The sequence below is a fragment of the Pleurodeles waltl genome, chromosome 10, assembly GCF_031143425.1.
Source record: "Pleurodeles waltl isolate 20211129_DDA chromosome 10, aPleWal1.hap1.20221129, whole genome shotgun sequence".
Classification (NCBI taxonomy): domain Eukaryota; kingdom Metazoa; phylum Chordata; class Amphibia; order Caudata; family Salamandridae; genus Pleurodeles; species Pleurodeles waltl.
This window is the reverse complement of record NC_090449.1, coordinates 328,079,338-328,102,144: the sequence shown is the minus strand read 5'-3', so window position 1 is coordinate 328,102,144 and position 22,807 is coordinate 328,079,338. Positions and strand designations below refer to the sequence as shown.

General features: G+C 48.4%; 19 non-coding genes across 19 annotated transcripts; all 19 read left to right on the top strand.

The window, feature by feature from the left end:
• The first annotated feature begins 191 nt into the window (after positions 1-191).
• Positions 192-263, top strand: TRNAP-UGG (transfer RNA proline (anticodon UGG)). Its single transcript has one exon. It is a non-coding gene; the product is annotated as a tRNA-Pro (tRNA).
• Positions 264-707: 444 nt separating this feature from the next.
• On the top strand, positions 708-780 carry TRNAV-UAC (transfer RNA valine (anticodon UAC)). The gene has a single exon. It is a non-coding gene; the product is annotated as a tRNA-Val (tRNA).
• A 1,521-nt stretch (positions 781-2,301) lies between these two features.
• TRNAV-AAC (transfer RNA valine (anticodon AAC)) lies at positions 2,302-2,374 on the top strand. The gene has a single exon. It is a non-coding gene; the product is annotated as a tRNA-Val (tRNA).
• Positions 2,375-3,710: 1,336 nt separating this feature from the next.
• TRNAP-UGG (transfer RNA proline (anticodon UGG)) lies at positions 3,711-3,782 on the top strand. The gene has a single exon. It is a non-coding gene; the product is annotated as a tRNA-Pro (tRNA).
• Positions 3,783-4,226: 444 nt separating this feature from the next.
• Positions 4,227-4,299, top strand: TRNAV-UAC (transfer RNA valine (anticodon UAC)). The gene has a single exon. It is a non-coding gene; the product is annotated as a tRNA-Val (tRNA).
• A 1,521-nt stretch (positions 4,300-5,820) lies between these two features.
• TRNAV-AAC (transfer RNA valine (anticodon AAC)) lies at positions 5,821-5,893 on the top strand. The gene has a single exon. It is a non-coding gene; the product is annotated as a tRNA-Val (tRNA).
• A 1,336-nt stretch (positions 5,894-7,229) lies between these two features.
• Positions 7,230-7,301, top strand: TRNAP-UGG (transfer RNA proline (anticodon UGG)). Its single transcript has one exon. It is a non-coding gene; the product is annotated as a tRNA-Pro (tRNA).
• A 444-nt stretch (positions 7,302-7,745) lies between these two features.
• Positions 7,746-7,818, top strand: TRNAV-UAC (transfer RNA valine (anticodon UAC)). The gene has a single exon. It is a non-coding gene; the product is annotated as a tRNA-Val (tRNA).
• A 1,521-nt stretch (positions 7,819-9,339) lies between these two features.
• TRNAV-AAC (transfer RNA valine (anticodon AAC)) lies at positions 9,340-9,412 on the top strand. Its single transcript has one exon. It is a non-coding gene; the product is annotated as a tRNA-Val (tRNA).
• Positions 9,413-10,748: 1,336 nt separating this feature from the next.
• Positions 10,749-10,820, top strand: TRNAP-UGG (transfer RNA proline (anticodon UGG)). The gene has a single exon. It is a non-coding gene; the product is annotated as a tRNA-Pro (tRNA).
• Positions 10,821-11,264: 444 nt separating this feature from the next.
• On the top strand, positions 11,265-11,337 carry TRNAV-UAC (transfer RNA valine (anticodon UAC)). Its single transcript has one exon. It is a non-coding gene; the product is annotated as a tRNA-Val (tRNA).
• Positions 11,338-12,858: 1,521 nt separating this feature from the next.
• On the top strand, positions 12,859-12,931 carry TRNAV-AAC (transfer RNA valine (anticodon AAC)). Its single transcript has one exon. It is a non-coding gene; the product is annotated as a tRNA-Val (tRNA).
• Positions 12,932-14,267: 1,336 nt separating this feature from the next.
• Positions 14,268-14,339, top strand: TRNAP-UGG (transfer RNA proline (anticodon UGG)). The gene has a single exon. It is a non-coding gene; the product is annotated as a tRNA-Pro (tRNA).
• A 444-nt stretch (positions 14,340-14,783) lies between these two features.
• Positions 14,784-14,856, top strand: TRNAV-UAC (transfer RNA valine (anticodon UAC)). Its single transcript has one exon. It is a non-coding gene; the product is annotated as a tRNA-Val (tRNA).
• A 1,521-nt stretch (positions 14,857-16,377) lies between these two features.
• TRNAV-AAC (transfer RNA valine (anticodon AAC)) lies at positions 16,378-16,450 on the top strand. The gene has a single exon. It is a non-coding gene; the product is annotated as a tRNA-Val (tRNA).
• Positions 16,451-17,786: 1,336 nt separating this feature from the next.
• On the top strand, positions 17,787-17,858 carry TRNAP-UGG (transfer RNA proline (anticodon UGG)). Its single transcript has one exon. It is a non-coding gene; the product is annotated as a tRNA-Pro (tRNA).
• A 444-nt stretch (positions 17,859-18,302) lies between these two features.
• Positions 18,303-18,375, top strand: TRNAV-UAC (transfer RNA valine (anticodon UAC)). The gene has a single exon. It is a non-coding gene; the product is annotated as a tRNA-Val (tRNA).
• Positions 18,376-19,896: 1,521 nt separating this feature from the next.
• Positions 19,897-19,969, top strand: TRNAV-AAC (transfer RNA valine (anticodon AAC)). Its single transcript has one exon. It is a non-coding gene; the product is annotated as a tRNA-Val (tRNA).
• A 1,336-nt stretch (positions 19,970-21,305) lies between these two features.
• Positions 21,306-21,377, top strand: TRNAP-UGG (transfer RNA proline (anticodon UGG)). The gene has a single exon. It is a non-coding gene; the product is annotated as a tRNA-Pro (tRNA).
• Positions 21,378-22,807: the final 1,430 nt, after the last annotated feature.

Genomic DNA, 22,807 nt, shown 5'->3' with positions numbered 1-22,807 from the left:
TCTCATCAGCGCCACAGTTCAGCTTGCTAGCATAGGGCTTCTTGACTACCTCTTGCCTTGCTAGAGGCAAAAAAAAACCCCTTGGCACAAAACATCAATTGCTATGGCACGCTTAGAAGGAGAGTCTCCAAGTGGCCCTGCTTTTTCACAAAGACACTTCAGAAGATGTTTGAAAGGCTTTTGCAGCAGCAGGCTCGTTGGTCTAGGGGTATGATTCTCGCTTTGGGTGTGAGAGGTCCTGGGTTCAAATCCCGGACGAGCCCGTGCCTTCATAGGTTCGATCTGTTTTTAAACAGGAGTATTTCTGCTTTCCACTCTTGTAAGATGCCATGGTGGAATGCATTGCATGCTTTCTACTGGTGTCGAGGCAGTTCGGCATGATGAAGGAGTGCGGGATTTCTTTCTAACTGCTTTTTTGTGTTGGAGCAGCACTTCTCGTTGGAACATGAAATGCACAGTGCTTCTCCAAAGTAATTGCAGGGCTGGTTTTGAAATCACCTCTTGGAATGAAAGTGATCCCAGTTCCTTTCTTCCAAAGGAAGAGATCCTGTCAGAAAGGCTCAGCTTTGAGCGTCATGAATATTGTCCCTTAGTCCTTGCATTCCAGTCCAAAGCATAGCCACATAAAGAAAGCAGGTGTGTCTGTTTCCAGTGCAGTGGTTCCAGTCCAATGCATAGCCACATGAAGCAAATAAGCAGGCATGTCTGTTTCTGTAGTGTAGTGGTTATCACGTTCGCCTTACACGCGAAAGGTCCCTGGTTCGAGGCCAGGCAGAAACAGCAAGTTGCTGTGCTTTATCACATTATTTGCATTTACCACCTCACCTGACAGGTAAATTGAAATTAAAGAGGCTGTGTCTATCCCTCACCATCGTGAGGTACTACGCTCCAAGGGCATCGGTCTCAACTCACCAAGAGAAGACGATACACCTTACGGCAGTCAGTTGCTCCCTTTTTGACCTTTCCATTGAAGCCTGGGCCTACTGTGGTCAAGCCAGCCAAGGAAGGAAGGTATGAGAGCGAAAATGGCTTTCCTACCTTCACCAAGAACATACACCTTGAGCAAAGAAAGGGCCAGACTTACAAGGCCCTATCGCCACCGGCACATCATCTTTAGTGACGCCCCGGTGGCACTATGTACTGTGCCGTATTTACAAGACGCCGTTCAACCACGTTTTGTGGCTTAACACCACCTTGTAAATACGGCCCCTTCACACGCAGCCCTTTCCCTGGAAGGGGCGTGCAATGGGCGTTGCTCTGGGTGGGCCACTGCAACACCATAGCATTTTGATGCTGCTCCAGTTTTACGAGTTTTTGTAAATCTGTGGCAGCGCCAAAATCCAAGCGCCATACAATGGGTGTCGTTATAGTGGAGAAACGAGCAGAAATGTTTTCATTTCTCCTCATTTTTGCTCTTTCTATGTGTGCTGCACGAACATATCGCCACTGAAGATTTCTGTTGTGCAGGAAGGTGTGCCTTCCTGAACAAAAACAATTTCCCCCTCCACGCAGCCATCCTTGTACCATGGCGCAAGGATGGCTGCGTTGGTGCTCGGCAGCTAATTTAGAGCTGGCGCAGAGGGAAGCACAGGGGTGCGCTGTATTCTACTAAATACGGCGCTTCCCTGCATTTTGAAAATGACTGAGTGCGAGGCTGCCAAATTTGGCAGAGCGTCTCACTCAGTCATCCTCTTGTAATTATGGGCCAAAAGGTCTAAAGGATAGAGGCGTTTTATGTCATGTTCGATGACGACCATGGAAATGACTCTAGTCATATTGCAGAAGAGAGAACCATGTGCATTTTCTTGCCTTGCGATGTATTCGCCCACTCTCTGCCCTCAACCCTAGGAGCAGGGTCTGAGCAGTGGTGCTTCTGTGCCCTCGCTCGTTGGTGTCCGGGTCCAAATCCCCAACACACCCTTTTTAGCAGAAAACACACAAATTTTACTCAAAATACACAAAGCTTGAAGATTCCTCATTCCACTCAAAGCATTGTTGTGCAAAATATTTTTAGCCTCAGGAGAAAAAAAGGATCACCATGCCTTGGCTTCCTTCCTGCTTGCTTTCAGTGTGCTCTGTGTGATGCTTTCACAGGCTCTGGTTTCAGGCATTTAGGCATCAGATATTTGTCTCTACCCGCAGCTGTGACTTTTCAGTACATCTGAGTGTACGCTTGCTGGCTGACAACGCTGCAATTTTCACACTTACTCCTCGCTTTGCGAGCAACTGCTGATCAAGTATAGAGGCAATCGGGCAAACATATGAGGGGAATTTTGCTCCTTCAGTCAAGCCCTCATGCTTGTTTCTGTAGTGTAGTGGTTATCACGTTCGCCTAACACGCGAAAGGTCCCCGGTTCGAGACCGGGCAGAAACAATGGGCAGTGTCTGCTTTTGTGTTTGCTCCCTAAAAGCTTAGTCTCACTCAGGGATGGCCTTTAAAAACTTGTGACCTGTGTAAAACTTGTATTACTATTGCAGGCCGGTAAAAAGTTATCTGCATCTTTGCGTAGTCGTGCATGTGCCTGGTTTCTTATTCTGTTTTTTACTTTTTTTTTTCTTGGCCATGTTATATTGTGGGGCCTTTAAACCTGTCACCTTGATAGGAACATTGCAAGTGGCAGCATCGACAAGTGCAGACTGAGGAGTCAGACCTAAACACAGACTCAGCTGTCAGGATGGCCGAGTGGTCTAAGGCGGCAGCCTCAAGAGAGCTTGATCTTCAGTTAAGCTAAGCATCCTGGTTTGCTCATGTAGTTGTGGGTTCATATCGCACTTCTGATAGGTCTATTTTCTGCCCTTAAATCTTCTTCTGCTTGCACAGCCAGCTCCCCACAACACTATCTTTGCAAGCTGCTGTAGCATATGAAAAGAAATCCACCAACCCTCCGGCTGGGCCCTCAATCAGCATTCCATGTATTTCTGGAAGGGGCATCTCAGTCACGCCTTCTGTTAGAGCTGCACCTTATCACTGTAACTACCATGCTGGTTTCTACTTAAGCAGTTGATTCCATCGTTTGAAGTGAGGCTCTCCTGCCACTTTTGGGCAGAGAAGGCACTGCCCCTGCAACAACAACAGGCAGACAAGCTCAACCTGGGTTTCCTGGTTAGGTGGGCGGAGCAGAATGGCAATGGTCCCTCCTTGTGACTTGAAATTAACATGAAGAAGACAGAGAGGCAGCTGGGAGTAGGCAGTACCCATGCACCCCTGAACACTGTCTTGCGATTTTCACCCAATTCTGAAATGAGTCGGGAGGAAAGGAGGTGATTTTCCTATCGAAGGCCATTCTGGGAATTCAGCCACCCCGCGTCTCCCAGGTGAGTGTTTCAGGCCTGTGAGGCACTCATATAAATCTCGCCTGATCGAGCACTGAGCGAGCAATTGTGCTTGAATACAAGAGGCATGCTCCTCTGGCTCAGGCGCAAGAGATGGCAGGCCCTTCAGTGCTTCTGGTCTGGAAGTCTACGGTGCAAGGGCCCAGGTCCTGCGGAGGTGTACAACTACCAGAAAGGGTCTGCTTTTCTCATCAGCGCCACAGTTCAGCTTGCTAGCATAGGGCTTCTTGACTACCTCTTGCCTTGCTAGAGGCAAAAAAAAAACCCTTGGCACAAAACATCAATTGCTATGGCACGCTTAGAAGGAGAGTCTCCAAGTGGCCCTGCTTTTTCACAAAGACACTTCAGAAGATGTTTGAAAGGCTTTTGCAGCAGCAGGCTCGTTGGTCTAGGGGTATGATTCTCGCTTTGGGTGTGAGAGGTCCCGGGTTCAAATCCCGGACGAGCCCGTGCCTTCATAGGTTCGATCTGTTTTTAAACAGGAGTATTTCTGCTTTCCACTCTTGTAAGATGCCATGGTGGAATGCATTGCATGCTTTCTACTGGTGTCGAGGCAGTTCGGCATGATGAAGGAGTGCGGGATTTCTTTCTAACTGCTTTTTTGTGTTGGAGCAGCACTTCTCGTTGGAACATGAAATGCACAGTGCTTCTCCAAAGTAATTGCAGGGCTGGTTTTGAAATCACCTCTTGGAATGAAAGTGATCCCAGTTCCTTTCTTCCAAAGGAAGAGATCCTGTCAGAAAGGCTCAGCTTTGAGCGTCATGAATATTGTCCCTTAGTCCTTGCATTCCAGTCCAAAGCATAGCCACATAAAGAAAGCAGGTGTGTCTGTTTCCAGTGCAGTGGTTTCAGTCCAATGCATAGCCACATGAAGCAAATAAGCAGGCATGTCTGTTTCTGTAGTGTAGTGGTTATCACGTTCGCCTTACACGCGAAAGGTCCCTGGTTCGAGGCCAGGCAGATACAGCAAGTTGCTGTGCTTTATCACATTATTTGCATTTACCGCCTCACCTGACAGGTAAATTGAAATTAAAGAGTCTGTGTCTATCCCTCACCATCGTGAGGTACTACGCTCCAAGGGCATCGGTCTCAACTCACCAAGAGAAGACGATACACCTTACGGCAGTCAGTTGCTCCCTTTTTGACCTTTCCATTGAAGCCTGGGCCTACTGTGGTCAAGCCAGCCAAGGAAGGAAGGTATGAGAGCGAAAATGGCTTTCCTACCTTCACCAAGAACATACACCTTGAGCAAAGAAAGGGCCAGACTTACAAGGCCCTATCGCCACCGGCACATCATCTTTAGTGACGCCCCGGTGGCACTATGTACTGTGCCGTATTTACAAGACGCCGTTCAACCACGTTTTGTGGCTTAACACCACCTTGTAAATACGGCCCCTTCACACGCAGCCCTTTCCCTGGAAGGGGCGTGCAATGGGCGTTGCTCTGGGTGGGCCACTGCAACACCATAGCATTTTGATGCTGCTCCAGTTTTACGAGTTTTTGTAAATCTGTGGCAGCGCCAAAATCCAAGCGCCATACAATGGGTGTCGTTATAGTGGAGAAACGAGCAGAAATGTTTTCATTTCTCCTCATTTTTGCTCTTTCTATGTGTGCTGCACGAACATATCGCCACTGAAGATTTCTGTTGTGCAGGAAGGTGTGCCTTCCTGAACAAAAACAATTTCCCCCTCCACGCAGCCATCCTTGTACCATGGCGCAAGGATGGCTGCGTTGGTGCTCGGCAGCTAATTTAGAGCTGGCGCAGAGGGAAGCACAGGGGTGCGCTGTATTCTACTAAATACGGCGCTTCCCTGCATTTTGAAAATGACTGAGTGCGAGGCTGCCAAATTTGGCAGAGCGTCTCACTCAGTCATCCTCTTGTAATTATGGGCCAAAAGGTCTAAAGGATAGAGGCGTTTTATGTCATGTTCGATGACGACCATGGAAATGACTCTAGTCATATTGCAGAAGAGAGAACCATGTGCATTTTCTTGCCTTGCGATGTATTCGCCCACTCTCTGCCCTCAACCCTAGGAGCAGGGTCTGAGCAGTGGTGCTTCTGTGCCCTCGCTCGTTGGTGTCCGGGTCCAAATCCCCAACACACCCTTTTTAGCAGAAAACACACAAATTTTACTCAAAATACACAAAGCTTGAAGATTCCTCATTCCACTCAAAGCATTGTTGTGCAAAATATTTTTAGCCTCAGGAGAAAAAAAGGATCACCATGCCTTGGCTTCCTTCCTGCTTGCTTTCAGTGTGCTCTGTGTGATGCTTTCACAGGCTCTGGTTTCAGGCATTTAGGCATCAGATATTTGTCTCTACCCGCAGCTGTGACTTTTCAGTACATCTGAGTGTACGCTTGCTGGCTGACAACGCTGCAATTTTCACACTTACTCCTCGCTTTGCGAGCAACTGCTGATCAAGTATAGAGGCAATCGGGCAAACATATGAGGGGAATTTTGCTCCTTCAGTCAAGCCCTCATGCTTGTTTCTGTAGTGTAGTGGTTATCACGTTCGCCTAACATGCGAAAGGTCCCCGGTTTGAGACCGGGCAGAAACAATGGGCAGTGTCTGCTTTTGTGTTTGCTCCCTAAAAGCTTAGTCTCACTCAGGGATGGCCTTTAAAAACTTGTGACCTGTGTAAAACTTGTATTACTATTGCAGGCCGGTAAAAAGTTATCTGCATCTTTGCGTAGTCGTGCATGTGCCTGGTTTCTTATTCTGTTTTTTACTTTTTTTTTTCTTGGCCATGTTATATTGTGGGGCCTTTAAACCTGTCACCTTGATAGGAACATTGCAAGCGGCAGCATCGACAAGTGCAGACTGAGGAGTCAGACCTAAACACAGACTCAGCTGTCAGGATGGCCGAGTGGTCTAAGGCGGCAGCCTCAAGAGAGCTTGATCTTCAGTTAAGCTAAGCATCCTGGTTTGCTCATGTAGTTGTGGGTTCATATCGCACTTCTGATAGGTCTATTTTCTGCCCTTAAATCTTCCTCTGCTTGCACAGCCAGCTCCCCACAACACTATCTTTGCAAGCTGCTGTAGCATATGAAAAGAAATCCACCAACCCTCCGGCTGGGCCCTCAATCAGCATTCCATGTATTTCTGGAAGGGGCATCTCAGTCACGCCTTCTGTTAGAGCTGCACCTTATCACTGTAACTACCATGCTGGTTTCTACTTAAGCAGTTGATTCCATCGTTTGAAGTGAGGCTCTCCTGCCACTTTTGGGCAGAGAAGGCACTGCCCCTGCAACAACAACAGGCAGACAAGCTCAACCTGGGTTTCCTGGTTAGGTGGGCGGAGCAGAATGGCAATGGTCCCTCCTTGTGACTTGAAATTAACATGAAGAAGACAGAGAGGCAGCTGGGAGTAGGCAGTACCCATGCACCCCTGAACACTGTCTTGCGATTTTCACCCAATTCTGAAATGAGTCGGGAGGAAAGGAGGTGATTTTCCTATCGAAGGCCATTCTGGGAATTCAGCCACCCCGCGTCTCCCAGGTGAGTGTTTCAGGCCTGTGAGGCACTCATATAAATCTCGCCTGATCGAGCACTGAGCGAGCAATTGTGCTTGAATACAAGAGGCATGCTCCTCTGGCTCAGGCGCAAGAGATGGCAGGCCCTTCAGTGCTTCTGGTCTGGAAGTCTACGGTGCAAGGGCCCAGGTCCTGCGGAGGCGTACAACTACCAGAAAGGGTCTGCTTTTCTCATCAGCGCCACAGTTCAGCTTGCTAGCATAGGGCTTCTTGACTACCTCTTGCCTTGCTAGAGGCAAAAAAAAAACCCTTGGCACAAAACATCAATTGCTATGGCACGCTTAGAAGGAGAGTCTCCAAGTGGCCCTGCTTTTTCACAAAGACACTTCAGAAGATGTTTGAAAGGCTTTTGCAGCAGCAGGCTCGTTGGTCTAGGGGTATGATTCTCGCTTTGGGTGTGAGAGGTCCCGGGTTCAAATCCCGGACGAGCCCGTGCCTTCATAGGTTCGATCTGTTTTTAAACAGGAGTATTTCTGCTTTCCACTCTTGTAAGATGCCATGGTGGAATGCATTGCATGCTTTCTACTGGTGTCGAGGCAGTTCGGCATGATGAAGGAGTGCGGGATTTCTTTCTAACTGCTTTTTTGTGTTGGAGCAGCACTTCTCGTTGGAACATGAAATGCACAGTGCTTCTCCAAAGTAATTGCAGGGCTGGTTTTGAAATCACCTCTTGGAATGAAAGTGATCCCAGTTCCTTTCTTCCAAAGGAAGAGATCCTGTCAGAAAGGCTCAGCTTTGAGCGTCATGAATATTGTCCCTTAGTCCTTGCATTCCAGTCCAAAGCATAGCCACATAAAGAAAGCAGGTGTGTCTGTTTCCAGTGCAGTGGTTTCAGTCCAATGCATAGCCACATGAAGCAAATAAGCAGGCATGTCTGTTTCTGTAGTGTAGTGGTTATCACGTTCGCCTTACACGCGAAAGGTCCCTGGTTCGAGGCCAGGCAGAAACAGCAAGTTGCTGTGCTTTATCACATTATTTGCATTTACCGCCTCACCTGACAGGTAAATTGAAATTAAAGAGGCTGTGTCTATCCCTCACCATCGTGAGGTACTACGCTCCAAGGGCATCGGTCTCAACTCACCAAGAGAAGACGATACACCTTACGGCAGTCAGTTGCTCCCTTTTTGACCTTTCCATTGAAGCCTGGGCCTACTGTGGTCAAGCCAGCCAAGGAAGGAAGGTATGAGAGCGAAAATGGCTTTCCTACCTTCACCAAGAACATACACCTTGAGCAAAGAAAGGGCCAGACTTACAAGGCCCTATCGCCACCGGCACATCATCTTTAGTGACGCCCCGGTGGCACTATGTACTGTGCCGTATTTACAAGACGCCGTTCAACCACGTTTTGTGGCTTAACACCACCTTGTAAATACGGCCCCTTCACACGCAGCCCTTTCCCTGGAAGGGGCGTGCAATGGGCGTTGCTCTGGGTGGGCCACTGCAACACCATAGCATTTTGATGCTGCTCCAGTTTTACGAGTTTTTGTAAATCTGTGGCAGCGCCAAAATCCAAGCGCCATACAATGGGTGTCGTTATAGTGGAGAAACGAGCAGAAATGTTTTCATTTCTCCTCATTTTTGCTCTTTCTATGTGTGCTGCACGAACATATCGCCACTGAAGATTTCTGTTGTGCAGGAAGGTGTGCCTTCCTGAACAAAAACAATTTCCCCCTCCACGCAGCCATCCTTGTACCATGGCGCAAGGATGGCTGCGTTGGTGCTCGGCAGCTAATTTAGAGCTGGCGCAGAGGGAAGCACAGTGGTGCGCTGTATTCTACTAAATACGGCGCTTCCCTGCATTTTGAAAATGACTGAGTGCGAGGCTGCCAAATTTGGCAGAGCGTCTCACTCAGTCATCCTCTTGTAATTATGGGCCAAAAGGTCTAAAGGATAGAGGCGTTTTATGTCATGTTCGATGACGACCATGGAAATGACTCTAGTCATATTGCAGAAGAGAGAACCATGTGCATTTTCTTGCCTTGCGATGTATTCGCCCACTCTCTGCCCTCAACCCTAGGAGCAGGGTCTGAGCAGTGGTGCTTCTGTGCCCTCGCTCGTTGGTGTCCGGGTCCAAATCCCCAACACACCCTTTTTAGCAGAAAACACACAAATTTTACTCAAAATACACAAAGCTTGAAGATTCCTCATTCCACTCAAAGCATTGTTGTGCAAAATATTTTTAGCCTCAGGAGAAAAAAAGGATCACCATGCCTTGGCTTCCTTCCTGCTTGCTTTCAGTGTGCTCTGTGTGATGCTTTCACAGGCTCTGGTTTCAGGCATTTAGGCATCAGATATTTGTCTCTACCCGCAGCTGTGACTTTTCAGTACATCTGAGTGTACGCTTGCTGGCTGACAACGCTGCAATTTTCACACTTACTCCTCGCTTTGCGAGCAACTGCTGATCAAGTATAGAGGCAATCGGGCAAACATATGAGGGGAATTTTGCTCCTTCAGTCAAGCCCTCATGCTTGTTTCTGTAGTGTAGTGGTTATCACGTTTGCCTAACACGCGAAAGGTCCCCGGTTCGAGACCGGGCAGAAACAATGGGCAGTGTCTGCTTTTGTGTTTGCTCCCTAAAAGCTTAGTCTCACTCAGGGATGGCCTTTAAAAACTTGTGACCTGTGTAAAACTTGTATTACTATTGCAGGCCGGTAAAAAGTTATCTGCATCTTTGTGTAGTCGTGCATGTGCCTGGTTTCTTATTCTGTTTTTTACTTTTTTTTTTCTTGGCCATGTTATATTGTGGGGCCTTTAAACCTGTCACCTTGATAGGAACATTGCAAGCGGCAGCATCGACAAGTGCAGACTGAGGAGTCAGACCTAAACACAGACTCAGCTGTCAGGATGGCCGAGTGGTCTAAGGCGGCAGCCTCAAGAGAGCTTGATCTTCAGTTAAGCTAAGCATCCTGGTTTGCTCATGTAGTTGTGGGTTCATATCGCACTTCTGATAGGTCTATTTTCTGCCCTTAAATCTTCCTCTGCTTGCACAGCCAGCTCCCCACAACACTATCTTTGCAAGCTGCTGTAGCATATGAAAAGAAATCCACCAACCCTCCGGCTGGGCCCTCAATCAGCATTCCATGTATTTCTGGAAGGGGCATCTCAGTCACGCCTTCTGTTAGAGCTGCACCTTATCACTGTAACTACCATGCTGGTTTCTACTTAAGCAGTTGATTCCATCGTTTGAAGTGAGGCTCTCCTGCCACTTTTGGGCAGAGAAGGCACTGCCCCTGCAACAACAACAGGCAGACAAGCTCAACCTGGGTTTCCTGGTTAGGTGGGCGGAGCAGAATGGCAATGGTCCCTCCTTGTGACTTGAAATTAACATGAAGAAGACAGAGAGGCAGCTGGGAGTAGGCAGTACCCATGCACCCCTGAACACTGTCTTGCGATTTTCACCCAATTCTGAAATGAGTCGGGAGGAAAGGAGGTGATTTTCCTATCGAAGGCCATTCTGGGAATTCAGCCACCCCGCGTCTCCCAGGTGAGTGTTTCAGGCCTGTGAGGCACTCATATAAATCTCGCCTGATCGAGCACTGAGCGAGCAATTGTGCTTGAATACAAGAGGCATGCTCCTCTGGCTCAGGCGCAAGAGATGGCAGGCCCTTCAGTGCTTCTGGTCTGGAAGTCTACGGTGCAAGGGCCCAGGTCCTGCGGAGGCGTACAACTACCAGAAAGGGTCTGCTTTTCTCATCAGCGCCACAGTTCAGCTTGCTAGCATAGGGCTTCTTGACTACCTCTTGCCTTGCTAGAGGCAAAAAAAAAACCCTTGGCACAAAACATCAATTGCTATGGCACGCTTAGAAGGAGAGTCTCCAAGTGGCCCTGCTTTTTCACAAAGACACTTCAGAAGATGTTTGAAAGGCTTTTGCAGCAGCAGGCTCGTTGGTCTAGGGGTATGATTCTCGCTTTGGGTGTGAGAGGTCCCGGGTTCAAATCCCGGACGAGCCCGTGCCTTCATAGGTTCGATCTGTTTTTAAACAGGAGTATTTCTGCTTTCCACTCTTGTAAGATGCCATGGTGGAATGCATTGCATGCTTTCTACTGGTGTCGAGGCAGTTCGGCATGATGAAGGAGTGCGGGATTTCTTTCTAACTGCTTTTTTGTGTTGGAGCAGCACTTCTCGTTGGAACATGAAATGCACAGTGCTTCTCCAAAGTAATTGCAGGGCTGGTTTTGAAATCACCTCTTGGAATGAAAGTGATCCCAGTTCCTTTCTTCCAAAGGAAGAGATCCTGTCAGAAAGGCTCAGCTTTGAGCGTCATGAATATTGTCCCTTAGTCCTTGCATTCCAGTCCAAAGCATAGCCACATAAAGAAAGCAGGTGTGTCTGTTTCCAGTGCAGTGGTTCCAGTCCAATGCATAGCCACATGAAGCAAATAAGCAGGCATGTCTGTTTCTGTAGTGTAGTGGTTATCACGTTCGCCTTACACGCGAAAGGTCCCTGGTTCGAGGCCAGGCAGAAACAGCAAGTTGCTGTGCTTTATCACATTATTTGCATTTACCACCTCACCTGACAGGTAAATTGAAATTAAAGAGGCTGTGTCTATCCCTCACCATCGTGAGGTACTACGCTCCAAGGGCATCGGTCTCAACTCACCAAGAGAAGACGATACACCTTACGGCAGTCAGTTGCTCCCTTTTTGACCTTTCCATTGAAGCCTGGGCCTACTGTGGTCAAGCCAGCCAAGGAAGGAAGGTATGAGAGCGAAAATGGCTTTCCTACCTTCACCAAGAACATACACCTTGAGCAAAGAAAGGGCCAGACTTACAAGGCCCTATCGCCACCGGCACATCATCTTTAGTGACGCCCCGGTGGCACTATGTACTGTGCCGTATTTACAAGACGCCGTTCAACCACGTTTTGTGGCTTAACACCACCTTGTAAATACGGCCCCTTCACACGCAGCCCTTTCCCTGGAAGGGGCGTGCAATGGGCGTTGCTCTGGGTGGGCCACTGCAACACCATAGCATTTTGATGCTGCTCCAGTTTTACGAGTTTTTGTAAATCTGTGGCAGCGCCAAAATCCAAGCGCCATACAATGGGTGTCGTTATAGTGGAGAAACGAGCAGAAATGTTTTCATTTCTCCTCATTTTTGCTCTTTCTATGTGTGCTGCACGAACATATCGCCACTGAAGATTTCTGTTGTGCAGGAAGGTGTGCCTTCCTGAACAAAAACAATTTCCCCCTCCACGCAGCCATCCTTGTACCATGGCGCAAGGATGGCTGCGTTGGTGCTCGGCAGCTAATTTAGAGCTGGCGCAGAGGGAAGCACAGGGGTGCGCTGTATTCTACTAAATACGGCGCTTCCCTGCATTTTGAAAATGACTGAGTGCGAGGCTGCCAAATTTGGCAGAGCGTCTCACTCAGTCATCCTCTTGTAATTATGGGCCAAAAGGTCTAAAGGATAGAGGCGTTTTATGTCATGTTCGATGACGACCATGGAAATGACTCTAGTCATATTGCAGAAGAGAGAACCATGTGCATTTTCTTGCCTTGCGATGTATTCGCCCACTCTCTGCCCTCAACCCTAGGAGCAGGGTCTGAGCAGTGGTGCTTCTGTGCCCTCGCTCGTTGGTGTCCGGGTCCAAATCCCCAACACACCCTTTTTAGCAGAAAACACACAAATTTTACTCAAAATACACAAAGCTTGAAGATTCCTCATTCCACTCAAAGCATTGTTGTGCAAAATATTTTTAGCCTCAGGAGAAAAAAAGGATCACCATGCCTTGGCTTCCTTCCTGCTTGCTTTCAGTGTGCTCTGTGATATGCTTTCACAGGCTCTGGTTTCAGGCATTTAGGCATCAGATATTTGTCTCTACCCGCAGCTGTGACTTTTCAGTACATCTGAGTGTACGCTTGCTGGCTGACAACGCTGCAATTTTCACACTTACTCCTCGCTTTGCGAGCAACTGCTGATCAAGTATAGAGGCAATCGGGCAAACATATGAGGGGAATTTTGCTCCTTCAGTCAAGCCCTCATGCTTGTTTCTGTAGTGTAGTGGTTATCACGTTCGCCTAACACGCGAAAGGTCCCCGGTTCGAGACCGGGCAGAAACAATGGGCAGTGTCTGCTTTTGTGTTTGCTCCCTAAAAGCTTAGTCTCACTCAGGGATGGCCTTTAAAAACTTGTGACCTGTGTAAAACTTGTATTACTATTGCAGGCCTGTAAAAAGTTATCTGCATCTTTGCGTAGTCGTGCATGTGCCTGGTTTCTTATTCTGTTTTTTACTTTTTTTTTTCTTGGCCATGTTATATTGTGGGGCCTTTAAACCTGTCACCTTGATAGGAACATTGCAAGCGGCAGCATCGACAAGTGCAGACTGAGGAGTCAGACCTAAACACAGACTCAGCTGTCAGGATGGCCGAGTGGTCTAAGGCGGCAGCCTCAAGAGAGCTTGATCTTCAGTTAAGCTAAGCATCCTGGTTTGCTCATGTAGTTGTGGGTTCATATCGCACTTCTGATAGGTCTATTTTCTGCCCTTAAATCTTCCTCTGCTTGCACAGCCAGCTCCCCACAACACTATCTTTGCAAGCTGCTGTAGCATATGAAAAGAAATCCACCAACCCTCCGGCTGGGCCCTCAATCAGCATTCCATGTATTTCTGGAAGGGGCATCTCAGTCACGCCTTCTGTTAGAGCTGCACCTTATCACTGTAACTACCATGCTGGTTTCTACTTAAGCAGTTGATTCCATCGTTTGAAGTGAGGCTCTCCTGCCACTTTTGGGCAGAGAAGGCACTGCCCCTGCAACAACAACAGGCAGACAAGCTCAACCTGGGTTTCCTGGTTAGGTGGGCGGAGCAGAATGGCAATGGTCCCTCCTTGTGACTTGAAATTAACATGAAGAAGACAGAGAGGCAGCTGGGAGTAGGCAGTACCCATGCACCCCTGAACACTGTCTTGCGATTTTCACCCAATTCTGAAATGAGTCGGGAGGAAAGGAGGTGATTTTCCTATCGAAGGCCATTCTGGGAATTCAGCCACCCCGCGTCTCCCAGGTGAGTGTTTCAGGCCTGTGAGGCACTCATATAAATCTCGCCTGATCGAGCACTGAGCGAGCAATTGTGCTTGAATACAAGAGGCATGCTCCTCTGGCTCAGGCGCAAGAGATGGCAGGCCCTTCAGTGCTTCTGGTCTGGAAGTCTACGGTGCAAGGGCCCAGGTCCTGCGGAGGCGTACAACTGCCAGAAAGGGTCTGCTTTTCTCATCAGCGCCACAGTTCAGCTTGCTAGCATAGGGCTTCTTGACTACCTCTTGCCTTGCTAGAGGCAAAAAAAAACCCCTTGGCACAAAACATCAATTGCTATGGCACGCTTAGAAGGAGAGTCTCCAAGTGGCCCTGCTTTTTCACAAAGACACTTCAGAAGATGTTTGAAAGGCTTTTGCAGCAGCAGGCTCGTTGGTCTAGGGGTATGATTCTCGCTTTGGGTGTGAGAGGTCCCGGGTTCAAATCCCGGACGAGCCCGTGCCTTCATAGGTTCGATCTGTTTTTAAACAGGAGTATTTCTGCTTTCCACTCTTGTAAGATGCCATGGTGGAATGCATTGCATGCTTTCTACTGGTGTCGAGGCAGTTCGGCATGATGAAGGAGTGCGGGATTTCTTTCTAACTGCTTTTTTGTGTTGGAGCAGCACTTCTCGTTGGAACATGAAATGCACAGTGCTTCTCCAAGGTAATTGCAGGGCTGGTTTTGAAATCACCTCTTGGAATGAAAGTGATCCCAGTTCCTTTCTTCCAAAGGAAGAGATCCTGTCAGAAAGGCTCAGCTTTGAGCGTCATGAATATTGTCCCTTAGTCCTTGCATTCCAGTCCAAAGCATAGCCACATAAAGAAAGCAGGTGTGTCTGTTTCCAGTGCAGTGGTTCCAGTCCAATGCATAGCCACATGAAGCAAATAAGCAGGCATGTCTGTTTCTGTAGTGTAGTGGTTATCACGTTCGCCTTACACGCGAAAGGTCCCTGGTTCGAGGCCAGGCAGAAACAGCAAGTTGCTGTGCTTTATCACATTATTTGCATTTACCACCTCACCTGACAGGTAAATTGAAATTAAAGAGGCTGTGTCTATCCCTCACCATCGTGAGGTACTACGCTCCAAGGGCATCGGTCTCAACTCACCAAGAGAAGACGATACACCTTACGGCAGTCAGTTGCTCCCTTTTTGACCTTTCCATTGAAGCCTGGGCCTACTGTGGTCAAGCCAGCCAAGGAAGGAAGGTATGAGAGCGAAAATGGCTTTCCTACCTTCACCAAGAACATACACCTTGAGCAAAGAAAGGGCCAGACTTACAAGGCCCTATCGCCACCGGCACATCATCTTTAGTGACGCCCCGGTGGCACTATGTACTGTGCCGTATTTACAAGACGCCGTTCAACCACGTTTTGTGGCTTAACACCACCTTGTAAATACGGCCCCTTCACACGCAGCCCTTTCCCTGGAAGGGGCGTGCAATGGGCGTTGCTCTGGGTGGGCCACTGCAACACCATAGCATTTTGATGCTGCTCCAGTTTTACGAGTTTTTGTAAATCTGTGGCAGCGCCAAAATCCAAGCGCCATACAATGGGTGTCGTTATAGTGGAGAAACGAGCAGAAATGTTTTCATTTCTCCTCATTTTTGCTCTTTCTATGTGTGCTGCACGAACATATCGCCACTGAAGATTTCTGTTGTGCAGGAAGGTGTGCCTTCCTGAACAAAAACAATTTCCCCCTCCACGCAGCCATCCTTGTACCATGGCGCAAGGATGGCTGCGTTGGTGCTCGGCAGCTAATTTAGAGCTGGCGCAGAGGGAAGCACAGGGGTGCGCTGTATTCTACTAAATACGGCGCTTCCCTGCATTTTGAAAATGACTGAGTGCGAGGCTGCCAAATTTGGCAGAGCGTCTCACTCAGTCATCCTCTTGTAATTATGGGCCAAAAGGTCTAAAGGATAGAGGCGTTTTATGTCATGTTCGATGACGACCATGGAAATGACTCTAGTCATATTGCAGAAGAGAGAACCATGTGCATTTTCTTGCCTTGCGATGTATTCGCCCACTCTCTGCCCTCAACCCTAGGAGCAGGGTCTGAGCAGTGGTGCTTCTGTGCCCTCGCTCGTTGGTGTCCGGGTCCAAATCCCCAACACACCCTTTTTAGCAGAAAACACACAAATTTTACTCAAAATACACAAAGCTTGAAGATTCCTCATTCCACTCAAAGCATTGTTGTGCAAAATATTTTTAGCCTCAGGAGAAAAAAAGGATCACCATGCCTTGGCTTCCTTCCTGCTTGCTTTCAGTGTGCTCTGTGTGATGCTTTCACAGGCTCTGGTTTCAGGCATTTAGGCATCAGATATTTGTCTCTACCCGCAGCTGTGACTTTTCAGTACATCTGAGTGTACGCTTGCTGGCTGACAACGCTGCAATTTTCACACTTACTCCTCGCTTTGCGAGCAACTGCTGATCAAGTATAGAGGCAATCGGGCAAACATATGAGGGGAATTTTGCTCCTTCAGTCAAGCCCTCATGCTTGTTTCTGTAGTGTAGTGGTTATCACGTTCGCCTAACACGCGAAAGGTCCCCGGTTCGAGACCGGGCAGAAACAATGGGCAGTGTCTGCTTTTGTGTTTGCTCCCTAAAAGCTTAGTCTCACTCAGGGATGGCCTTTAAAAACTTGTGACCTGTGTAAAACTTGTATTACTATTGCAGGCCGGTAAAAAGTTATCTGCATCTTTGCGTAGTCGTGCATGTGCCTGGTTTCTTATTCTGTTTTTTACTTTTTTTTTTCTTGGCCATGTTATATTGTGGGGCCTTTAAACCTGTCACCTTGATAGGAACATTGCAAGCGGCAGCATCGACAAGTGCAGACTGAGGAGTCAGACCTAAACACAGACTCAGCTGTCAGGATGGCCGAGTGGTCTAAGGCGGCAGCCTCAAGAGAGCTTGATCTTCAGTTAAGCTAAGCATCCTGGTTTGCTCATGTAGTTGTGGGTTCATATCGCACTTCTGATAGGTCTATTTTCTGCCCTTAAATCTTCCTCTGCTTGCACAGCCAGCTCCCCACAACACTATCTTTGCAAGCTGCTGTAGCATATGAAAAGAAATCCACCAACCCTCCGGCTGGGTCCTCAATCAGCATTCCATGTATTTCTGGAAGGGGCATCTCAGTCACGCCTTCTGTTAGAGCTGCACCTTATCACTGTAACTACCATGCTGGTTTCTACTTAAGCAGTTGATTCCATCGTTTGAAGTGAGGCTCTCCTGCCACTTTTGGGCAGAGAAGGCACTGCCCCTGCAACAACAACAGGCAGACAAGCTCAACCTGGGTTTCCTGGTTAGGTGGGCGGAGCAGAATGGCAATGGTCCCTCCTTGTGACTTGAAATTAACATGAAGAAGACAGAGAGGCAGCTGGGAGTAGGCAGTACCCATGCACCCCTGAACACTGTCTTGCGATTTTCACCCAATTCTGAAATGAGTCGGGAGGAAAGGAGGTGATTTTCCTATCGAAGGCCATTCTGGGAATTCAGCCACCCCGCGTCTCCCAGGTGAGTGTTTCAGGCCTGTGAGGCACTCATATAAATCTCGCCTGATCGAGCACTGAGCGAGCAATTGTGCTTGAATACAAGAGGCATGCTCCTCTGGCTCAGGCGCAAGAGATGGCAGGCCCTTCAGTGCTTCTGGTCTGGAAGTCTACGGTGCAAGGGCCCAGGTCCTGCGGAGGCGTACAACTACCAGAAAGGGTCTGCTTTTCTCATCAGCGCCACAGTTCAGCTTGCTAGCATAGGGCTTCTTGACTACCTCTTGCCTTGCTAGAGGCAAAAAAAAAACCCTTGGCACAAAACATCAATTGCTATGGCACGCTTAGAAGGAGAGTCTCCAAGTGGCCCTGCTTTTTCACAAAGACACTTCAGAAGATGTTTGAAAGGCTTTTGCAGCAGCAGGCTCGTTGGTCTAGGGGTATGATTCTCGCTTTGGGTGTGAGAGGTCCCGGGTTCAAATCCCGGACGAGCCCGTGCCTTCATAGGTTCGATCTGTTTTTAAACAGGAGTATTTCTGCTTTCCACTCTTGTAAGATGCCATGGTGGAATGCATTGCATGCTTTCTACTGGTGTCGAGGCAGTTCGGCATGATGAAGGAGTGCGGGATTTCTTTCTAACTGCTTTTTTGTGTTGGAGCAGCACTTCTCGTTGGAACATGAAATGCACAGTGCTTCTCCAAAGTAATTGCAGGGCTGGTTTTGAAATCACCTCTTGGAATGAAAGTGATCCAAGTTCCTTTCTTCCAAAGGAAGAGATCCTGTCAGAAAGGCTCAGCTTTGAGCGTCATGAATATTGTCCCTTAGTCCTTGCATTCCAGTCCAAAGCATAGCCACATAAAGAAAGCAGGTGTGTCTGTTTCCAGTGCAGTGGTTCCAGTCCAATGCATAGCCACATGAAGCAAATAAGCAGGCATGTCTGTTTCTGTAGTGTAGTGGTTATCACGTTCGCCTTACACGCGAAAGGTCCCTGGTTCGAGGCCAGGCAGAAACAGCAAGTTGCAGTGCTTTATCACATTATTTGCATTTACCACCTCACCTGACAGGTAAATTGAAATTAAAGAGGCTGTGTCTATCCCTCACCATCGTGAGGTACTACGCTCCAAGGGCATCGGTCTCAACTCACCAAGAGAAGACGATACACCTTACGGCAGTCAGTTGCTCCCTTTTTGACCTTTCCATTGAAGCCTGGGCCTACTGTGGTCAAGCCAGCCAAGGAAGGAAGGTATGAGAGCGAAAATGGCTTTCCTACCTTCACCAAGAACATACACCTTGAGCAAAGAAAGGGCCAGACTTACAAGGCCCTATCGCCACCGGCACATCATCTTTAGTGACGCCCCGGTGGCACTATGTACTGTGCCGTATTTACAAGACGCCGTTCAACCACGTTTTGTGGCTTAACACCACCTTGTAAATACGGCCCCTTCACACGCAGCCCTTTCCCTGGAAGGGGCGTGCAATGGGCGTTGCTCTGGGTGGGCCACTGCAACACCATAGCATTTTGATGCTGCTCCAGTTTTACGAGTTTTTGTAAATCTGTGGCAGCGCCAAAATCCAAGCGCCATACAATGGGTGTCGTTATAGTGGAGAAACGAGCAGAAATGTTTTCATTTCTCCTCATTTTTGCTCTTTCTATGTGTGCTGCACGAACATATCGCCACTGAAGATTTCTGTTGTGCAGGAAGGTGTGCCTTCCTGAACAAAAACAATTTCCCCCTCCACGCAGCCATCCTTGTACCATGGCGCAAGGATGGCTGCGTTGGTGCTCGGCAGCTAATTTAGAGCTGGCGCAGAGGGAAGCACAGGGGTGCGCTGTATTCTACTAAATACGGCGCTTCCCTGCATTTTGAAAATGACTGAGTGCGAGGCTGCCAAATTTGGCAGAGCGTCTCACTCAGTCATCCTCTTGTAATTATGGGCCAAAAGGTCTAAAGGATAGAGGCGTTTTATGTCATGTTCGATGACGACCATGGAAATGACTCTAGTCATATTGCAGAAGAGAGAACCATGTGCATTTTCTTGCCTTGCGATGTATTCGCCCACTCTCTGCCCTCAACCCTAGGAGCAGGGTCTGAGCAGTGGTGCTTCTGTGCCCTCGCTCGTTGGTGTCCGGGTCCAAATCCCCAACACACCCTTTTTAGCAGAAAACACACAAATTTTACTCAAAATACACAAAGCTTGAAGATTCCTCATTCCACTCAAAGCATTGTTGTGCAAAATATTTTTAGCCTCAGGAGAAAAAAAGGATCACCATGCCTTGGCTTCCTTCCTGCTTGCTTTCAGTGTGCTCTGTGTGATGCTTTCACAGGCTCTGGTTTCAGGCATTTAGGCATCAGATATTTGTCTCTACCCGCAGCTGTGACTTTTCAGTACATCTGAGTGTACGCTTGCTGGCTGACAACGCTGCAATTTTCACACTTACTCCTCGCTTTGCGAGCAACTGCTGATCAAGTATAGAGGCAATCGGGCAAACATATGAGGGGAATTTTGCTCCTTCAGTCAAGCCCTCATGCTTGTTTCTGTAGTGTAGTGGTTATCACGTTCGCCTAACACGCGAAAGGTCCCAGGTTCGAGACCGGGCAGAAACAATGGGCAGTGTCTGCTTTTGTGTTTGCTCCCTAAAAGCTTAGTCTCACTCAGGGATGGCCTTTAAAAACTTGTGACCTGTGTAAAACTTGTATTACTATTGCAGGCCGGTAAAAAGTTATCTGCATCTTTGCGTAGTCGTGCATGTGCCTGGTTTCTTATTCTGTTTTTTACTTTTTTTTTTCTTGGCCATGTTATATTGTGGGGCCTTTAAACCTGTCACCTTGATAGGAACATTGCAAGCGGCAGCATCGACAAGTGCAGACTGAGGAGTCAGACCTAAACACAGACTCAGCTGTCAGGATGGCCGAGTGGTCTAAGGCGGCAGCCTCAAGAGAGCTTGATCTTCAGTTAAGCTAAGCATCCTGGTTTGCTCATGTAGTTGTGGGTTCATATCGCACTTCTGATAGGTCTATTTTCTGCCCTTAAATCTTCCTCTGCTTGCACAGCCAGCTCCCCACAACACTATCTTTGCAAGCTGCTGTAGCATATGAAAAGAAATCCACCAACCCTCCGGCTGGGCCCTCAATCAGCATTCCATGTATTTCTGGAAGGGGCATCTCAGTCACGCCTTCTGTTAGAGCTGCACCTTATCACTGTAACTACCATGCTGGTTTCTACTTAAGCAGTTGATTCCATCGTTTGAAGTGAGGCTCTCCTGCCACTTTTGGGCAGAGAAGGCACTGCCCCTGCAACAACAACAGGCAGACAAGCTCAACCTGGGTTTCCTGGTTAGGTGGGCGGAGCAGAATGGCAATGGTCCCTCCTTGTGACTTGAAATTAACATGAAGAAGACAGAGAGGCAGCTGGGAGTAGGCAGTACCCATGCACCCCTGAACACTGTCTTGCGATTTTCACCCAATTCTGAAATGAGTCGGGAGGAAAGGAGGTGATTTTCCTATCGAAGGCCATTCTGGGAATTCAGCCACCCCGCGTCTCCCAGGTGAGTGTTTCAGGCCTGTGAGGCACTCATATAAATCTCGCCTGATCGAGCACTGAGCGAGCAATTGTGCTTGAATACAAGAGGCATGCTCCTCTGGCTCAGGCGCAAGAGATGGCAGGCCCTTCAGTGCTTCTGGTCTGGAAGTCTACGGTGCAAGGGCCCAGGTCCTGCGGAGGCGTACAACTGCCAGAAAGGGTCTGCTTTTCTCATCAGCGCCACAGTTCAGCTTGCTAGCATAGGGCTTCTTGACTACCTCTTGCCTTGCTAGAGGCAAAAAAAAACCCCTTGGCACAAAACATCAATTGCTATGGCACGCTTAGAAGGAGAGTCTCCAAGTGGCCCTGCTTTTTAACAAAGACACTTCAGAAGATGTTTGAAAGGCTTTTGCAGCAGCAGGCTCGTTGGTCTAGGGGTATGATTCTCGCTTTGGGTGTGAGAGGTCCCGGGTTCAAATCCCGGACGAGCCCGTGCCTTCATAGGTTCGATCTGTTTTTAAACAGGAGTATTTCTGCTTTCCACTCTTGTAAGATGCCATGGTGGAATGCATTGCATGCTTTCTACTGGTGTCGAGGCAGTTCGGCATGATGAAGGAGTGCGGGATTTCTTTCTAACTGCTTTTTTGTGTTGGAGCAGCACTTCTCGTTGGAACATGAAATGCACAGTGCTTCTCCAAAGTAATTGCAGGGCTGGTTTTGAAATCACCTCTTGGAATGAAAGTGATCCCAGTTCCTTTCTTCCAAAGGAAGAGATCCTGTCAGAAAGGCTCAGCTTTGAGCGTCATGAATATTGTCCCTTAGTCCTTGCATTCCAGTCCAAAGCATAGCCACATAAAGAAAGCAGGTGTGTCTGTTTCCAGTGCAGTGGTTCCAGTCCAATGCATAGCCACATGAAGCAAATAAGCAGGCATGTCTGTTTCTGTAGTGTAGTGGTTATCACGTTCGCCTTACACGCGAAAGGTCCCTGGTTCGAGGACAGGCAGAAACAGCAAGTTGCTGTGCTTTATCACATTATTTGCATTTACCACCTCACCTGACAGGTAAATTGAAATTAAAGAGGCTGTGTCTATCCCTCACCATCGTGAGGTACTACGCTCCAAGGGCATCGGTCTCAACTCACCAAGAGAAGACGATACACCTTACGGCAGTCAGTTGCTCCCTTTTTGACCTTTCCATTGAAGCCTGGGCCTACTGTGGTCAAGCCAGCCAAGGAAGGAAGGTATGAGAGCGAAAATGGCTTTCCTACCTTCACCAAGAACATACACCTTGAGCAAAGAAAGGGCCAGACTTACAAGGCCCTATCGCCACCGGCACATCATCTTTAGTGACGCCCCGGTGGCACTATGTACTGTGCCGTATTTACAAGACGCCGTTCAACCACGTTTTGTGGCTTAACACCACCTTGTAAATACGGCCCCTTCACACGCAGCCCTTTCCCTGGAAGGGGCGTGCAATGGGCGTTGCTCTGGGTGGGCCACTGCAACACCATAGCATTTTGATGCTGCTCCAGTTTTACGAGTTTTTGTAAATCTGTGGCAGCGCCAAAATCCAAGCGCCATACAATGGGTGTCGTTATAGTGGAGAAACGAGCAGAAATGTTTTCATTTCTCCTCATTTTTGCTCTTTCTATGTGTGCTGCACGAACATATCGCCACTGAAGATTTCTGTTGTGCAGGAAGGTGTGCCTTCCTGAACAAAAACAATTTCCCCCTCCACGCAGCCATCCTTGTACCATGGCGCAAGGATGGCTGCGTTGGTGCTCGGCAGCTAATTTAGAGCTGGCGCAGAGGGAAGCACAGGGGTGCGCTGTATTCTACTAAATACGGCGCTTCCCTGCATTTTGAAAATGACTGAGTGCGAGGCTGCCAAATTTGGCAGAGCGTCTCACTCAGTCATCCTCT